The sequence below is a fragment of the Nuphar pumila genome, chromosome 11 (genome assembly GCF_984573655.1).
Source record: "Nuphar pumila chromosome 11, dmNupPumi1.hap1.1, whole genome shotgun sequence".
Lineage (NCBI taxonomy): Eukaryota > Viridiplantae > Streptophyta > Magnoliopsida > Nymphaeales > Nymphaeaceae > Nuphar > Nuphar pumila.
Genome location: NC_143259.1, coordinates 59402583 through 59410854, shown reverse-complemented (window position 1 = coordinate 59410854; position 8272 = coordinate 59402583). Strand labels below are relative to the sequence as shown.

The window sequence follows — 8272 nt, the reverse complement described above, 5'->3', positions numbered from 1 at the left end:
ACATAATATGATACACTGTCTCATTTGATTTTATATGATGGTAATATGTTCTCTTGAAATAATGTTATATTATGACTGAATATGTTTTGCCATAAATCTAACGAGTATTTGATGCAAGGATATCTCACCCAATAAGGATGGAGACTTCCTGTTCAAGTACAACTATGGTGCAATCATACTCATTGAAGAAAAAGCTTGATGAGCCATGCTTTCCTAAAGTTCAAATGAAGAAATCGGCTACCTCAAGATGAAGATTTTTTTCTTCTTTAGAGTCATATGTAACAGAACCTTCAGGAACTTGCATATTGCATATTACATACTCATTCATAATCACTATACATAAAAGTATACGATAGTTTCAAAAAGCTCATTTTTGAAAACTAATAATTGTACCTTCTTACAACCTTTCATGAAAAAGATATTTTGTCATATAATAATTGTACCTTATACTATATACAAGACAACATGAAAAAAGGAATGTAGGAAAAAGACAAAAACATAACATCGACTACATGGAGAAAACAAATATAATATGTTTTTGAAAAGACTTTAGTTTTCCTCTTTAAAGAAATATTTTTTATAAGAAGAAGACAAAAACATAAAATTGACTACATAAGAAAAACAAATAAAATATGTCTTTGAAAAGACTTTAGTTATCTTCTTTAATGAAATATTTCTTAATACAAGAAGAAGACAAAAACATGAATCGGCAACATAAAAGAAAAACAAATAAAATATGTTTTTGAAAGGACTCTAGTTACTTTTTCTCATAACCATAGAATGTCGACTTACTTGAAGTCATCATTCTCTTTACAAAAGCATTAAATGCCTCCTGTAACAAATCCTTGTTAATATCCTTCTCAAAGAATGTCGACCTTCTTTTGGTCCTTATTCTCTCTGGAGACTTTGAAAAACACAACATAAAGAAAACACTTGACATGACTATGTACAAATAAATATCTCAAAACACTCATAGTACTTACACTCATTTAAAGCAAAGAAGTACTAATGTACCTCAAATCATTAATTAGAATAAAGACAAAACTACAACCCAATGTTCAATGTACTATTGTAAGAAATAGACTTTTTACATAAAATATGTATTACCTAAAATAATACAATGACTAGTGTACCCTCTATTTTACTCTTATGGAAAAAGGCATTCTCGAACTTCTCTAAAAGATATTTTTGAAATGACATAACATTTCACATTTCAAAAAAGTTACAATTCCAAAATGTAACGACTACTTTTTAAAAGGCTATATAAACACACTCAAATAAACTATTCAGACAAGAAATGGAATAGACGTGTGAGCTTACAAAGAGAAAAAATTCTATTCGTGATTTGAAAAGAGAGCCTTGAAAAAGAAAGAGAAAAAGAAAAAGAAAGAAAAGAGAAAAAGTCAAGTCCAGCTCTTTGACAAAGAGTATCCTCCGAGTGACAAACAGATCATTTCTGAGAATCCTTCATTCGTGCATTCATATCATTCTGAAGGTTCTATAGGAAGTATTGTAACTCTGTTATTCACTGTATTCCTTCTTTGTTTAAAGAAGTAGACCTCTGTGAAAAAGGGTGTTGCCCTTCTCTGTTGAGAGAAGAAGACCTCTTGGGAAGAGGGTGTGCCCCTTCTCTGTTGAGAGAAGAAGACCTCTTGGGAAGAGGGTGTTGTACTATTTATCCGGTGACTCGGATGTTATAGTGGAAATCTCAAGTGGTTTGCTTGAGGACTGGATGTAGGTCTGGATACTGACCGAACCAGTATAACTTCTGTGTTTTATGTGTTGTGCCTTATTGCTTAATTATCTTTATTTTATCGATCATATTCATATTTCACTATTCACCCCCCCTCTAGTGGAATTTCAAAATCTGCTGACTGGGGCATTTTCAAAATTTGGAGTGTTATCTTTGTCACTAAACTCGGCTTTCAACCAGCTTAGTAGCAAAGAGGGGCATCTGTGAACACCCCAAATTTTTCAAAAACTTTTAAATATTCCCTTTTTGCCCCTGATATCATTTTATGAGCAATTAAGTCACTTTTAAATCTAAATTCCACTTTATTTCTCAAGTTTTACTGAAATTAAACTCATTTTATATGTCTGACTTGATTTCAGATCCGGATCCATTATCCAGATCCAAATCTGAGTCTCGTTGTCCAACTTTTAAATTAAAATTACAGAAAATACCAAAAATAGTTTTTAAATAGCTCGGACAATCCATCCAGCATCCGTTTGGACCCATCACGTGTACTTATCGATTCGAGTGTCAAAACTCGAATATTTTCTCAAAACCTGGGTCCAAACCCCTTCTTCTAAGGAAATTTTCCCGAAATGGTTTGAAATTCTCAGAAAAATACTTTTGTAAATATTTTTTAGAAAAATACAAAAAAAATTACTGGTTAATTGATCATGCATATATTTTAGGGATATTTCATAGAAAAATATGCATGATTTCATGAGAAAATGATTTAAAAATCCAATTTTATGTTAGTTTCGAGTAAATGTGCTAAAATGATTTAAAAATAGAAAATGCATGAAAAATAGTTTTATTTTACATTTTAATGCCTATTTTAGTTTTTGTCATAGTTGTAGTTGTTTAGTTTTTGAAAATCATAAAAAATTAGATTTAAAATAGACTTAGTTTTATATTTTCTAGAACATAGTCATTTTGAGTTGTTTTGCAAATGTTTTTTTTAAGAGAGGTTTTGAAATGGAATTCTTTGAAATAAGATGGACTTATGGAAAAACTTTCAAAATTATAAATACCATACGTAGGGGGAAGAGAAGCTTGTCTTCTCTCTTATGCTTTTGCCCTCTTTCCTAACCCTTCCCCTTCACCTTGTTTCTTGCGTTCTTCTTCTCCTTCTCCCTTGATCTCTCTTCTTCCTCAATCCGGTGGAGGCATCCAGCTACGGTAATGGCATATAGGAGGATTCCACTTCTCTTCTAACCCTTCCAATTCGGTAAGTTCTTTTCTTCTTCTTCTTCTTCTTCTTCTTCTTCTTCTTCTTCTTCTTCTTCTTCTTTCTCTTATTCTTCTTCCTCTTCTTCTCAATTTCTTCTCTTATCTTTTCTTCTCTTTGATGTTGCAGTTTAGATTAGTGTAATTAGTTTTAAAAAAAGGAAAAGAAAAAGAAAAAGAAAGAAAGTATAAATAGAAGTTGTATTGATGCATCGTTCCTTCATTTCCTGTTCTATGCATTTTTTTTAATTCCTGTTCATCATTTTTAATGGCTTTGATTTCACTGTGTAGTTTCTGTTTCCAATAGTAACTTGTTTAAGTTTCACATGTCGTATTTGATTTTTATAGTTGTTTTGTGTCTGTATTTCAAATTCATTACATATTAGCATCAGCATTATCATAATATGAAATTTTGAAATTCGATCAATTGATAAATTTGTGCTTTACTGATTTTTCCAACAATCAATAGTGATTTGTGTGAAGGATAATCGATCATCTGATCGATTATCAATTCTTTTGGCAATCAAGTGCATAATTTTGAACAACAGAGGCCGATTTATGTGAAGGATGAAGAATCGGATATGAATGATCATCAATTATAAAGGATTGATAAACATTTGAGAATCCGGCGATAATCTGGATCATCGTGATTGAGAATCCGGTGATAATTTGAGTATCGGATTACTGTTGCTTGTGTGAAGAATCAACACGATCACCTGATCTACTGAGCTCAGGTGTTGTTCGTTGTTCTGAATTGATTTTCTTCCATTAAAAATTCGAGTTATCATCATGACTGAGAATCCGGCAACACTCTGATTATCAGATATCATTTTTAAATGTGATTCCTGTTTTCCGGCGAGGTTCTTGGTTTATGATCGCCGGTGTTTTCTTCTTTTTCAATGATTGTCTGATTGCTGATCTCTGGTGGGAAATATTCACCGTGAAGCAAGATCGATCAGAAATCATTTGTTGCTGCCGTGGAAATCCATTTTGCTGTAATAGAAATCCACTTTGCTTTGCCGGAGTATTTGTTTACCGGGAAATTCTATTTCACAGTGGAATAAAATTCTATGAATTCTGGTGATTGAAAACTATTGTGTGTGAAAACTAATGAAACTGTTGATCGATTTTCTGAGTTTGTTTTGGCTTGATTGATCACAAATCTACTGAGTTTCCAGCTTGATCAATTGTTATCTACCAAGATACTTGGTGAATATTGATCGACAGATTCACAGGATTTCTGGATTGGGTTTGAATAACAAGATACTGATTGTTGGATTAGTTTTGTGGATTGAGTACTATTGGATTTTGAGCATTATAAAACATCAGATGTTCGGGTATCATCTACTGAGTTTTCCGATTAGCTATTAGTTAATTGTTAGTAATTGATTTGTTAGTTGAATTGATTAGTTGTTAAAATGATTTGTTAGTGTTTAGTTTTCAATCAATTACATTAGTGTTTAGCATTTAGGTTAATAGTATTTGATTTCATTAGTGTATGTTCAATTTAGCATAAAAATTTCATTTAGTAAACATTGCATGCCTAGTCATACTTACACTCGTTTAGTATTATCATTGCTTATTTCAATATAATTTTCAGCATTCATTTCGTGCATTTTAGATAGCATCATTCTATTTTTATTCTTGTATTGTGTACTGCTCGTGTTTCGTTGGACTTGTGCAGGATCGCAAAGGAGTGAAGTTGAAGTGCACATATGACACGAAGCACATAAAGATAGAAGATTTCTTTTCTTTTCTTTTATTTTAGAATTTAGGCATTTAATTGGGTTTGTAAATATTGCACTTTACGCCCTCTGCGAAGGGTATTCATTTGTTGTAATAGTTAGTTGTTTTTACTTTTCTTGAACATTTTACATTTCAATAATTCGGCAATAAAGGTTAGTTTAGATTTGTGTACTTGAATACGAAATATTCCCGTTCCCTGAGTTCGACCCGGTCTCATCCACTAGTGAGAATCGGTTTTTATTATTTGATGTCTGGTTTTCACATGTTTTTCATATAAAAATCTTTTCAAAATTACAACGATTTAAAAGAAGACATCAAATTTTTGGCGCCATTGCCGGGGAACGGCGTAATATTAGTATTCACTTTATTGTCTAGTGTTTGTATTGCATTTAGGTTTAGAACCACGTATGTGCATATCGTAGAGACGAGCTTACTTTTCTGCACAGCCCACCTACTAGGATTCCCTTAGAGGTGATTGTGTACGATTGGTACCGTACACATAGATTTTATATTTCTTTGCATCATCTCTGTTATGTTTACTTGCGTGGTGATTGTTTAGTTTTTGCTGTTTTTAGTTTACTCGCTTTGTGGTTTGCGTGGTTTGGCCGCTTAGTGCGTTAGTTAGGTAGAAAACCAAAAGTTAGGACGTGAGCTACACCGATCTACTCCGAGGTGTATGCAAGGGCGACGCTCACTTGACCCTGAGTTGTTTGAGCCGATTGAGGACCCCGAGTCCCTTATTAGAAGAGCCCAGAGATCTGCAACCATGGCTGAGAATCAGCAGATTACTCGTCCTCTGAGGGAGTATTTCATGCCCAACACTTACACTCCCGCCTCCTGCATCACAAGACCTGATGTAGGAGCAAACCATTTTGAGATAAAGGCCAGTGTGATCCAGATGCTACCTTCATTTTATGGCCTTAACAATGAAGACCCATATCGTCATTTTGATGAATTTTTAGAGATTTGCTCGACAGTGCGAATCAACAACTTTGGAGATGACGCGATGAGGTTGACCCTGTTCCCCTTCTCTCTGAAGGACAAAGCGAAGAGTTGGTTAAAATCATTAGATACTGTTCGAATTACCACTTGGGAACATATGCAAAGAGAATTTTTAAAGAAATATTTCTCAATTGGTAAAAAGAACCAGTTTCGTAAAGCGATAACCAGTTTTTCCCAAATTGAGGGAGAACAGTTTCATGAGTCATGGGAGCGATTGAAAGATCTTCTCCGCAAGTGTCCCCACCACCAGGTGCCTCGCTGGCAACTGGTGCAATATTTCTATGACGGTCTTACTGAAAAGAACCGTCAAATGGTGGATGCCGCGTGTGGGGGCACATTTATGCTCAAAAGTGAGGATGAAGCATGGTCGCTTTTTGAGACATTGAGTGAAAATTCGATGCACCATGCGACAGCCTCACGGTTCGATAGGGCTGCACCTGCACAGGATAGCATTAAGAAGGCAGGTATTTTCGAGTTAGGGATGAACCTTGAGTTGAGCAACAAGGTAGACCAATTGTCACAGAAATTAGATCAGTTCTTGTTGGGTCCCTCCCCTGCCATGCAGGTGTGCGTGTTGTGTGCGAGTCCTGCACACCATGTCTTCGAGTGCCCAGTTGCGCCACAATATCCTGAGTTTGTCGAAGAGCAAGCTCAGATGGCTCAAAACTTCGCTAGGCCCGTACCTAATCCATTTTCCAACACTTATAACCCGGGCTGGCGAAATCATCCCAATTTCTCATGGCGCAACTCACAGATCCACCCCCCCAACCCTTCCCAGAGTCAACCAAGTCAAAGCGGTTATGCGCCTGGATTTCAAAGATCCAATTATCCCCCAGTCCAACCTGTTTATACTCATCCCCAGTCTCATGAGCCTTTGCATAGTCAATCTTTTGAGGATAAGATTTTGCAAGCTTTGAGCTCACATACTCAGTCTATTGCAAAATTAGAGACTCAAATGGGGCAGCTTGCCGAAGCACTTAGCAGGCGAAGTGAGGGGACATTGCCTAGCCAGCCCATTGTCAATCCTAAGGGAAAGGAACTCATGCGTAGCTTGCATATGACCGATGCACATAAAGAGCAAGCTCAAGTAGTAACCCTTAGGAGTGGGAAGCAGTACCAAGCGAGGGAGACTGCAGAAGAAAGAGAGAAGATAAATGATAAGCAGTACCAAGCGAGGGTGTAGAGTGCACACCTGGATATTTCTGTTACATTCTTGCACATGTGTTATCGTCGCAAAATTTTTCCCCGTCTTCCCTTCCTTGCGGAAGAGAAAGAGGGAAACACTTTCGCGATTCAAACTTGACCGGATTTTGGAAAATGGTTTTGAAATACTCGCCTCCGTTTTAAAAATTGCGGGAAAATCCATGGGATGGGGCTCGACCTGTCGGTACGAGGTTCGACCGTTCCTGCCGCCTTTAACAGGGGTAATCGAACCAAGGACCAAAATTGTGCTTGACTTAGTTAAATTATCGAAATTGTGTTCTATCCTAAATGCACAGAGAATTCAGGCATGTGCTATGAGATTTTGAAAAATGCAGCTTGGGAAAACATGATGTATGCTTGGAAGATATTTGGAGTTGAAAAGCATTTCTCAGGAAAAAGATGAAAGTCAATTTCTCAGGAAACTCAGATGAAAAAGGTTTTAAAATCCTGAGAAAGTTCATAAAGATGTGGGAAAATCATGAATAATTGAAAATCCTGGGAAAATGGAGGTGATTCTTGAGAAAAGGGTGAACATTTGAAAAGGGAAACACTTCTCGCGAAAACTCAGACTTTGAGAATTTTCTTAGGAAAAGGATGGAAAATTTATAGGAAAGCTCATTGGAGAAGAAAAATTGAACTTGGGAACTTGAAATCCTGGGAATCTTACCCTTGAAAATTGATTTTGGATTCTTGAGAAAGATTGGGAAACTCCTTTTGAAAATCTTGAGAAAATAACCTTTTCCATGGAAAACTATGGAAAAACTTGGCTTGGGAAAACCGATTTTGGAAAATCTTCAGAGTTTCTTGAGAAATAGATTTTCTTGAGAATGAAGTTTTCTTAAGAAAATCATGGGAAAACCAAGGATTTCATGATGCAAATGATATGAATGGATGAATGCACTTTGAAAGATTTTCTAAGAAATTTGTTGGAAAATGTGCATTAAGTCAAAGTAAATCCTTCACATATTCTGACTGTGGCCATGAATATGTTCAGAGTTTAATTGACTTAATGCACAATGCTTTGAAAATATTGAAAATATGATGTGCATTTTAAGATAGCCTAAGAGTGTAGGCTCAATGTGACTAATAGAAAGATGATGGATCTGGGTCTCGTCCATATTCCGACTAAGGCCGTAAATATGGATTCCACCGAGTTCATCAACTCCCTAAGAGTTGGTGCACGTGCCATTCGTGAACATCTATGGTGCTTTCGAAATAAAATGTATGAATCATAGAAAACAGGATATTGCATGAATTCAAACTATATGATATGCATCCTAGTCTAAGCAGGAAATTAAATCTCTTATTCCAAAATTTACATTATTACATCACTAAGTAAATGAAATAAAAGAAATTTGCAGA

At 35.6% G+C, this 8272-nt stretch overlaps 1 non-coding gene across 1 annotated transcript; it reads right to left on the bottom strand.

Moving 5' to 3' along the window:
- Positions 1 to 5853: 5853 nt before the first annotated feature.
- On the bottom strand, positions 5854 to 5959 carry LOC149822393 (small nucleolar RNA R71). The gene has a single exon (XR_016426248.1). It is a non-coding gene; the product is annotated as a small nucleolar RNA R71 (small nucleolar RNA).
- Between the last annotated feature and the right edge of the window lie 2313 nt (positions 5960 to 8272).